Source organism: Haliotis rubra, unplaced genomic scaffold (assembly GCF_003918875.1).
Source record: "Haliotis rubra isolate DU_JTF1 unplaced genomic scaffold, ASM391887v1 Scf291, whole genome shotgun sequence".
NCBI lineage: Eukaryota > Metazoa > Mollusca > Gastropoda > Lepetellida > Haliotidae > Haliotis > Haliotis rubra.
Window position 1 is genome coordinate 471,268 of NW_025766959.1, and position 12,037 is coordinate 483,304.

Below are 12,037 nucleotides of genomic sequence, written 5' to 3' on the forward strand. Positions count from 1 at the left end.
GCATTACGGTATTGTAAGATTTAGGAATCTCTCAGTAAGTTGTGATGAAGTTGTCTGCATCTGTTCCTGCAGTTACTTGCTAACTCCTTGTGTTTAAGTATATGTCATGTTTAGATGATTTCAGGGATTCAGGGGAATTGCATTTAGATTAAGAAATGAGGTTTTTCACAAATGAAAAGAAGGTGATTGAGGTGAAAATTGGTATAGATGATGATCAATTTCTGTCAGGAAGTTTCATCTTTTCCCAACTTTGGCCATTGTTGACAGTTTTGCAAAAATAAGATATATTACATGTCAGAAACTGCTTTGCAAAATGTTGATCAATGAATATAAGTGTGTACTAATGCCTAATGCAAGTTACGTTGAGATCACAATCCTCCCACATCAAAATAATCCTCTTTAACCCTTCTTTATATGGCCAGTGAATGGGGACAAACTGCAGATTTCACAGTTACATTTGGCTCACTTAGTACCTGATGAACAGCTTGGCCTTGGTGCTGTTTTATTGGAATTAGCAAAGATACACTTCCCTCTGGGACCTCGTGGATTGCTCCATCATGGCTATGTGTCACCACACCCTAAAGGCTTAGATCTTTGTTCTTAAATCCATTACTGGTTACCCGGTCCTGTCTCTGGCCACAGGCGGTAGGTGGAATATTGAGTGAATGGTTAAACATGCAAGAAAACAAGTTGGAAAAGCTGACTTTGCAGAACTCCCACTAAATATGCATGTGTTTTTATGGTACAGACAACATTAAATACTGGCTTTGTGGATTCAAGAGGAGATAAGGCCCTGAGTAGCTTTGGTCTGTTACAGTGAGTGAGTGAGTTTAGTTTTACCACAGCTTTTAGCAATATTCCAGCAACATCACGGCAGGGGACACCAGAAATGGGCTTCACAAATTGTGCCCATGTGTGGAATCGAACATGGGTCTTTGGCGTGATGAACGAAAGCTTTAACCACTAGGCTAGCCCACCGCCTCTGGACTGTTTCAAACTACATTATTTACATGTTTTCTCAGTAAGATGGAGTACTGCCACAAACATGCAAAAATGGAAGGTAGGTTACGCCAGTTCCTATACAGACAAGAATAACTGCTGATCAATACATATCAAATACTTGTACTTGTATGGAAGGGGCAGTGGGGTAGCCTAGTGGTTAAAACGTTCGCTGGTCATGCGGAAAACCGGGTTTGATTCCCAACATGGGTGCAATGTGTGAAGCCCATTTCTGGTGTCCCCCGCCGTGATGTTGCAGGAATATTGCTAAAAGCGGGGTAAAACTACATTCACTCACTCACTTGTATGGATTTTTCTAGTAATCTTCTTCCGTGAATTGGTAGGTGTGTACTTGTCAGGAAAATTATTCAAATACCGGTATACACTTAGAAAATGTAACTAAGTCTGTATTTCTAAAGTAAATAGTTACTGTTCCGAAGGTGTAGATAATGATCAAAGTGAGATGGATGAGGCATCTTGATTTCCAAAAGATACATGGAAGTATGAGATCCACGAAAATACAGAGATGCTTGTAGAATATACACACATTGTCAAGACCCATCCACCTTTTTATATACAGTAAAATACCTTTATAACAAACTCTAAGGGACCACTGAAATTAGTTCATATATCTGTAGTTGGCTATTCACTTTTTTATTTGATAATAAAGAAAAAAGAAACCACATTCTTTCTTCAGGGCACTATAAAAGAACAAGAGATGGTAAGATGGTTAAATTGTTATTATTTCATTGCTGAGATCTGTGTGAAGTACTCCATACACTGACAGTGCCATAATCAGTTCGATTAGGCTACACCGCCGTTCCAAAACATGGGTATACAGAATGTCAAGTCACAAGAATAAAAATGCGAAATTTCTCTGTTCAATATCGTCTATGGCCGCCCCGCGCATTCACCACTGCCAAACACCGTCTCCTCATCGACTGCCTGATGCTTGTGAACACGTGGTTGGGGATTCTGTGCCGATGCTCTTCCAAGGCAGCGCCAAGTTCCTGCAAATTCTGAGGTTGGTTCCTAAGACCACGAAGCCTTCTCCCAAGTGCATCCCAAACATGCTCTATTGGATTAAGGTCAGGGGACCTCGATGGCCAGTCCATGACGTTGATTCCAGCGTTTTGAAGGAAATTTCGTGTCAACATCACGGTATCGCGGCCGGGCATTATCATGCTGGAACTGTAGACCTGGGCCATGAGCCGCCATGAAAGGAACGCGAGTTCAGGGTGAGCACCTGGTCGCGACAAGCAGCAGCTGTGAGGTTTCCTCGGATGACCAGAAGTCGGGAACGGTTGTTCCCACAGAAAGCACCCCACACCATGCAACTTCTGCCCCGAATCTGTCGACTTCCTGTACACAACATTGGGCATACCGTTCGCGGCGACGTCGTCTCCAGGCTCGATGCCTCGCCGTCCGGCGAATCTGAGGGTAAACCTGGATTCATCGCTAAAGGCGACTCGATTCCAGTCTCTCTGGGTCCATCGGAGGTGCCGTTGGGCCCACAGCAGACGTTGACGTTGATGAAACGGCGTCAATATTGGCCCACGATATGGACGTCGAGAATGGCGATTGGCAGCCCGCAACCGATGTCGAATGGTCTGTGAGGACAGTCGACCTCTAAACATCTCAGCCCTGGTTCGTGTAGCTGGCAGAAATCTGTCACGTAGGTGACGTAGGACGATTTGACGGTCTTCTGCTCGTGACGTCACACGTGGACGACCCGACCTTTGGGCGATCAGAAGTGGTGCCAGTTTGTTGTAGACGACCTCGCAAGTCATACACAGTACGACGGCTGCATCCCATTGCTCTTGCGACGTCAATAACTGATCTTCCCGGTTGCAACATGCCAACGGCACGTTCACGTTGCACATTTGACAATCGTGGCATTTCAAGTACCGTTAGAACTGTTGTTTAAAAGTTTTTTCAATTCTTGAGGCCAATGCAAACACGTGCATATGAAGAAAACTTCGATGCGAAGATCACGTGATCGACTGCACGTGCAAAACCTGATTTGGCACTAACGTCATTTGCACGACGAATGGATGGGTTTGAGTGGGTTTTGCTAACGTTTTTCTTGAGTCGAAAGATTGGGATCCCATTTCGGATACATAGATGTATCATCAGAGAAAAATTATTCATTATTTTTCAAATTACATTTTGTGAAGTTTCTTTTTTGACTCAGTATATAAGGTTTATTCCTGACTTTTGAAACATTCGCTATAGCCGTCAGTTCGTTATATCTGTGTTCGCTATAAAAGTATTCTTCTGTATGTACTAAAACACTTCATGTATATGCCTTGAAGATCAAAAGCAGCCTATTAAAATGGCAACTGTTACTGGCAATCTGAGAGTTAAGACACCAAACCGTGAATAACAACAATGGTCACCATGACTACACCACCAATGTTATTGTCACACAGTTCTTGATTTTTAAGAAATAATTATTGTTGGGGGTGGGGTGGGGGTGTCTCTTGCTCGCGCTCGGCGTAGACGATATAGTCCCAAGATATTCGGTGGGGCTCCCTGTATTGTTTTGACGGCTCGAGAACAGCGAGGTCCAGTGTTGTCATCCATGAATATCGGGCGACTGGCAAGGAGATGGTTATCATGATGTGGCACGAAGACGGTATCCAGTACTTCCTCCTTCTCAGGGTACTGGCGGCGTCTGACACACATACGTCTCTTTTGCTGGTACAGGTCACGGGATAGTCTGTCTCACAGTCCCTGAACAACATTATTTTCCCTGCTGCCTAGCCTTCTCTGCAATGCAAAAGCCCTAAATGAAGCAAGTCTAGATTACCTCAGGTTCTGAATCTCATCTCACTGGGGCTCCTTTTCAATTTAAATGGGTTTGTTTGACACTATCAAAGTTATATGCAATCAGAAAATAATCGTTAGTCTAGTCACGGGATTGCGTCTTGTCACACGAATTAGGTTCAATACGGTCATTGTCATCTTCAGTGTTCCAGGTCACGGACGATCCTTTACTCCACCGGTGTTGACTTAAAGCCGTGCTGTCAATGTTTAAATTACATCCATGCGTCATATGATTGCCAATAACTTGCCATCGTGTATTTTCTGAAAGTCAACGTCTTGCCATTTCTTTTGTTTCTGACATTTCAGAAGCACGACATAGTCAAAACTTATCTCTCAAAACAATTGACAAAAACGTGTACAGCCCCGGTTTGTTAGTGTTTTATGAAAGAAAATACACTAAGAACCGCTTTCACATTTCTTAAGAAATTACTGATATCTTCATTTGTTTAAAAGATCTGTTATATTTGAACATATTAATGACGTTTTTAAAATATCAATCTTTGAAGATATCGTTAATCTCTGATTTAATTTCTGATATCACGAAATTTATTTCAGATATCTGTTTACAATTACCTTTATTCGAGATATATTTAAGTCATTTCAAGAATCGATTCTGTTCAGGATATCTCTAACTGAATTCAAGATATCTTTAAAATAACTAAAGATAGCAGTAATGTGGAAAGGGCTTGCCATACTCGTTGACTCTGTTGATCACTGGATTGTCTGGTCCAGACTTGATTATTTACAGACCGCTGCCATATAGCTGGAATATTGCTGAATGCGATGTTAAACCAACCAACCAACCAACCAACCAACCAACTAAACGACTGAAACAATCGTGACCTGTTAGAAGGACCAGACTACTATTGATACTATAAACTGTACTGACATGGCCGTCCGAACTCGTCACAGATAGGAAACTAGAAAAAACATGAGACCGCGGCCGGCACTGGTTCCAGAAACGACCGTCGGAAGCCTATGTTGCAGTATGGTAGTTCATATTCTCTTCGCGCTTCGGTCGCTTTGTGGAACGGGGCCTGGTTTTAAAGGATTTCTAACGTGAAACAGGGCTAAAAGTACACTGACACGTGAATTTCTGTTGATAAAAACGAAACTAAAATCATTAATTTCTGCCACAGTGGCTCCCTTCGACAATCAAAGCCGTGAACTCAGCGTCAAACTGTCGGCTCCACATCTATCACCACCAACCAGCCCGACTGTCAGCCTGTTTTATAACCAAGTTAAGGCCATTTTACCACGGGCTTCTCGCCCACCAAGAGCGGGATCAACTGTAGCGCACGTGCTGCACGAATTTCACGTTCTGAAAGGTGACACGACACGCGTTGGCAGCTGTGCAACTGACACAGTCATCTGTAACATTCTCATGTCAACATCTATCTATTCCCAGATGTGTCTCGCAGTTGCTATTAAAGTTGGAACTCTTAATAGAGCAAATACAGTACAAGACAATGCGGACTTTGAAGGAGATGGTGAAAACTGAAAAGGCGTTTTCTGACATTGTCAATGTTGTGTTCGTGTTAATGACATTCCTTAGCAATATTAAATAGGTCAGTATTTGACATGCATATTTACAGTTTGCAATTTGCAAACATGACCACACACCTATAAAATGTTATACGGTCAAGAGCATACCCGTGAACATCCTCGATAATCTCCAGGGTATACGTTACGATAAATTTCCACTACAACCTGGATGCATCTACGGCTCGGCCTGATGATTTTATTACCTTCCTTGGCTAACTTTTTATCCAATCAGGTGTCTACGCTCGGAAGTTGAGCGTACCAATCAATCGCTTCTGAAATTATTTAACCGATTAAACTTGGCAACACAATTGATGCAGGGATACTCTGAAAGCGGTAGAAGGAGTTCTTGCATATATATTTTTTAAAGTTTCAGACATGTCAATTTGCCTGTATGATTTCCCCCCAAATCTGAGTCGCACTGCGAACAAACCTTCGCGACTGCGACCGCTATCTTTGTTGACACTGGCAAACTCGGTTGTAACGGCGGCTTAGCTGATTGGCTACTGTGAGAATGCGGAGCCAGCGAAGGGAGGTAATAAAATTATCGGGCCGAGCCATAGATGCATCCAGGGTATATAGTGGAGATTTATCGGAACGTTTACCCTGGAGGTTATCGAGGATGACCCGTGAAGACCCGGGTTAGAACTGGTCTTCAGCAACCCATGCTATATAGTCGTAAGAGGTGATTAATGTGATCGGGAGGTCGGGCTCGTTCGCTTGGTTGATATATTTCATCGTATCCCAAATGTGTGGGTTGCTGCCCAGTATATCAGTCACTGGATTGTCTGGTCCAGACTATTTGCAGACGCCGTCATATGGCTGGAACATTGCTGAGTGCGGTTCTCCATCCTGTTCACGAGGAGACTTTGTGATGCCGTCAAGATCCCCCGAGGAAGTCTTATCAGCGTCAAGTTGGCGTTGGTTGGTCGTTTAACGTCATGCATGTTTTTTCCCCAACAAAATCATGCCACAATTCACTTTTCATCATCTATATTGTTATCTGGATCACACCAGCACAATTGATTGTATAGGTCGGAATTTTACAATGAATGAATGAATGAATTAAGAGCAAAATTTTATGTGAATGAATGAAAGAAATTAAGAAAAGAACAAAGAAAAGAACATATGTGAATGAATGAAAGAATAAATGATACACCACGGCCATCCCTCCCCAAAACATGTTAAAGAACGCAAAACTATCGGTAGAACACGTAATGTGTTAACATCAGCTGTCCTTTTTATAAAAAATCTACTTTGAGACATTTTTTTACATTAGTAACTAATTCAGATATCGTATTGCATGTGTGGAATGACATGGGCATTGACAGAATGTTAACTGACACTGTCACAGACCCCTCAAGAACAGAAAGTTTAGAACTATCACAAAGCCTTGCAAACACCTTTCCAGTTTTGTCAAATACTAAGATCAACAAGAAAGAAAGAAGTTTTAGAACTACTGTATAACACTCAAGCATCACAAGCACCAATGGCGTATCAGAACAGATCGGCGATATGTCATATTTTTCACACACCTCAAATACACACTAACAAAAAAAATAAAATAAAACTATCACTATTACTTGCAAAAAACTTTCACCTGATGGTATATTCCCCTCATAAAAATTAAAGGTGTATGTGAAAGATGCTTTAGAACAATAACTAGAAACACTCAAACAACGCCCTGTAGTATTTCAATGGCAGATCGGCGATATGTCATATTTTTCACACACCTCAAATACACACTAACAATTTTTTTTAAATTATAAAACTATTACTATTACTTGCAAACACCTTTCACCTGATGGTATATTCCCTCATAAAAATTGAAGGTGTATGTGAAAGATGTTTTGAACACTAACTAGAAACACTCAAACAACGCCCTGTGGTATTTCAATGGCAGATCGGCGATATGTCATATTTTACACACCTCAAATACACACTAACAATTTTTTTTAAATTATAAAACTATCACTATTACTTGCAAACACCGTTCACCTGATGGTATATTACCCTCATAAAAATTAAAGGTGTATGTGAAGATGTTTTGAACACTAACTAGAAACACTCAAACAACGCCCTGTAGTATTTCAATGGCAGATCGGCGATATGTCATATTTTTCACACACCTCAAATACCCCTAACAAAAATTTTTTAGTTATAAAAATATCACTATTACTTACCAAACACCTTTTAACTAAAGGTATATTTCCCTTCTAAAAATTAAACGAATATGTGAAAGAAGTTTTTAGCGATATAAGTTAGTCTTTCTTCGCTGTGTACTGAGAATTGAAGCCAGTGAGCTACAACATGCCCACTTGAAACTTTACTACAAAGCTACTGTACATATACTGACACTAATAACAAGTATTTGACTTAAAATGAAGTGACAGAATAGGTAACTTATCTTCTACGTGTAGGTTTTCAGTTGTCACAACACTCAGCGTATGTAATCAGCTGTTGAAAATAAACCGGGCTCAATCTTAAAAACTACGCTGCCGCCATATTGGCTGCACTGGTCACGTGACGAGCCGAGGCATAGCTTAGGAGCTTTCCGAGGAGTGACCACTCCCCCTACTTATAGAGTCTCCCTGCTATTATCCAGATCAAGACACGCCCATACATTTGATTTTTTATCGTTCTCCATGTCTGTTAAGATAGTTACCTAATCATCTTAAGAAGTGAAATCTCAAACGATGTATAATAATTACTCTCATCTGCAGACTTGTAACAACTAATACCATACAGACACACCTTGTGAGGAGTAAACTACTTAATCTAGGCGTTAATAAAAACATTATCAGATGGGTTAAAGAATTCAGGGTACATAGAACTCAGTATATCAGTGTCAATGGCTATCAATCTTCTTTCCTCTCAACCTCTACTGGAGCTCCACAGGGCTGTGTTCCTTCATCCGTACTCTTCGTTTTGTATGCCAATGACTGTTACTTGTCAATATATGACGTGTTTACTGTGAAATTCGCAGATGACGCCACTGTTATTGGCCTAATTTCTGATTCTGAACCTTATTATCGTCAAGGCATTGACAAAACCGTAATGACAGTTTTTATCAAACCTTTATTCAAAGTGTGTTGACCTACAATTTTCTATGTTGGTATGGGGTCTGTCTGATCGCAACAAAAACAAACTTTTCAAAATTGTTAATACTGCCGGCAAAAGTTCGAGTATATTCCCTTTATCTATGAGCGCCAGATTGTCAAAAAGGCAACTAAAATTAGATTTGATAGTTAACATATTTTATCTCACCATTTTGAAGTACTTCTTTCTGGACGCTGCTGTCGATTACCTTCCCTCAAAACAAACAGAGCTCGACAGTCTTTCATACCATCAAGTATTCGTGAACGCAACAAATATTTTGAATTATCACCATTTGATAACAACTAGAATTATTCAGCCTCTTTATCTATGTGGTTAATTGAATTATATCATGTCAGTTTTATTGTGTAAATAGCTTTCGTTTTGTGCATGTAATTATTGTGTATATTTTTGTGAATTGTGTACATATTCATTTTGAGACAGTTTGGGTGTATAAGAATTTCCTCCGGGATAATAAAGTTATATCTTATCTTAATATTAGACGTTAACGTCCGCTCATGCTCAGCACATGGCAGACAGTCTGTCAAAGTAACCCAACAATTCGAGCTATCTCCCCTTTTCGAGTCCTCGAGTCCTAGAAAATGGACTCGAGTCCAGCTAAACCCGACTCGTCTTCGAGTACTCGAGTACCCGTGGAAGCCTTAAGCACAATGCACGTCTATTTTCCTATTAATGCACACACTGTTTCCATAGTGGGGTTCGTAACAAGTGTCAAGTTGTTCATTTGGTTAGGGTTCCACACAGCTGTCATTTAGCTAGAATAGCTAGTGCGGAGTTAAACAATAAATATACATCATGCACCCGTCAGTAAGCGTATCTAAATAAATTAATATAATCCTTTGACCTAAAGGTTAAAAGTACAGTGTGTGTGTGTGTGTGTGTGTGTGTGTGTGTGTGTGCGCACAAGGGTGCGCATCCCTCTTTTATCCTGAAAGATTATTAAATGACCATTGAAACTCTCGTGAAAACGGGTGCAAACGAAGTGTGCGGCCCCTTTCTCAAAAGGTTGTATCCGCCCTTCCCAGCAATATCTCCAGAATTAATGGGCTTCACACAGTGTAACCTAGTGGGGAATGGAACCCGGGTCTTCGGCGAGACGAGCGAAGCCTCTAACGACTAGACTAACCTCTTCACCAGCGTGGGCATGTATAAGTTTATATATAAAGGAGTGACAAATAATACTCGCCTCGTTAATTCCTATCCTCCTGCTATAATATCCATTTCGTACTATTTTCCATGGAAGTCGCGTGAATCTGTGGTACGAATATAGACCCCAGCAACCCGCATATATTCAGATTCTCCTGCTGCAGTTATGTGACAACGTGTATGCTTGCATGCGTGCGTGCGTGCGTGCGTGCGTGCGTGCGTGCGTGTGCGTGTGATATTAACATACACGTATTTGGGTTTGAGGAGGCCTGGCCGCTCTCTGAACAGTGAGTGAGTGAGTTTAGTTTTACGCCGCACTCAGCAATATTCCAGCTATATGGCGGCGGTCTGTAAATAATCGAGTCTGGACCAGACAATCCAGTGATCAACAGCATGAGCATCGATCTGCGCAATTGGGAATCGATGACATGTGTCAACCAAGTCACCCGATCCCGTTAGTCGCCTTTTACGACAAGCATGGGTTGCTGAAGACCTATTCTACCCCGGATCTTCACGGGTCCTCTCTGAACAGAGGCTCAATATCCACAAGGCCTCTGAGGATGTCGGAATGATGATTCTTATTGTCTCACACGACACTTCAGTCTTCTATATGCATTCTATATTTGGATGCCCTTGCTTATTAAATATACGGTTGCATAAATTTGGCACGGACTAAAGTGAAATCATGCTTGTCATTAGGGAAAATTCAATCAACATTTTGACTGACGTTCTAACCTGAATCGGTACTTCTAAATTATTTCAACTTGGCATTTTGTTTGTTTTCGCATCTAATTCATGAATTGTTCCTTAAAAGCAACACAAATGGCCTCTGCCACGGTTGACATATTATCTTGTTGCTGGCGACTTCAGGGTTTGTCTTGTGGCATGTTCAGTATTATGTCCACAGATATTTTGGGGCTTGTACCAATAGAAAACACCTAGATGTCTGAAAAAAAGCAACTAAATATAAAGCATATCAGCCCATAAATAGATGGGTGTTATTACTAGAACTCTGCTAGAACAGAAGCTGATTAACAAAAGCCTGTTGTATTTACTGAGTTTTAAGGGAAATTAGTATGAAAAGATGTCAGCCCACTATTTGGAAAGTACATCTTTCCACATGTTTTGAGTTATTCTGTTGTAACGGATTGTTTACATGCGGGAAACATGTCATTCGTCACCACTCGCCCCTTTCCGTAACCGCTATTCGGCTTCTCCCGGAATAACACGAGTTGGCCACAAATGGAAACATTGTCTGTTGGTACGAAGACCTACGGAAACCAACGGAGTTTTCCGAGCAGTTGAAAATAGTTTACATCCGGGGGTCACAAGTCACCCATGTGACCCAGTGTTTAGCTTCTTGAAACGTGTTTGTTTCTATAAGATAATACACACGCATTTTCGAAATCAGATTGAAGATGAATTAAGCAACCAGTAAATCTTCAATATACTATCATGTGTGTTAACAAATACCTGTAATTTATGATTGGGTAAGCTAGTGCGGAGTTAAACAATAAATATACATCATGCACCCGTCAGTAAGCGTATTTAAATAAATTAATATAATCCTTTTGACCTAAAGGTTAAAAGTACAGTGTGTGTGTGTGTGTGTGTGTGTGTGTGTGTGCGCGCAAGGGTGCGCATCCCTCTTTTATCCTGAAAGATTATTAAATGACCATTGAAACTCTCGTGAAAACGGGTGCAAACGAAGTGTGCGGCCCCTTTCTCAAAAGGTTGTATCCGCCCTTCCCAGCAATATCTCCAGAATTAATGGGCTTCACACAGTGTAACCCAGTGGGGAATGGAACCCGGGTCTTCGGCGAGACGAGCGAAGCCTTTAACGACTAGACTAACCTCTTCACCAGCGTGGGCATGTATAAGTTTATATATGAAGGAGTGACAAATAATACTCGTCTCGTTAATTCCTATCCTCCTGCTATAATATCCATTTCGTACTATTTTCCATGGAAGTCGCGTGAATCTGTGGTACTAATATAGACCCCAGCAACCCGCGTATATTCAGATTCTCCTGCTGCAGTTATGTGACAACGTGTATGCTTGCATGCGTGCGTGCGTGCGTGCGTGCGTGTGCGTGTGATATTAACATACACGTATTTGGGTTTGAGGAGGCCTGGCCGCTCTCTGAACAGTGAGTGAGTGAGTTAAGTTTTACGCCGCACTCAGCAATATTCCAGCTATATGGCGGCGGTCTGTAAATAATCGAGTCTGGACCAGACAATCCAGTGATCAACAGCATGAGCATCGATCTGCGCAATTGGGAACCGATGACGTGTCAACCAAGTCAGCGAGCCTGACCACGTTAGTCGCCTTTTACGACAAGCATGGGTTGCTGAAGACCTATTCTTCCCCGGATCTTCTATATGAATTCTATATTTGGAGGGGC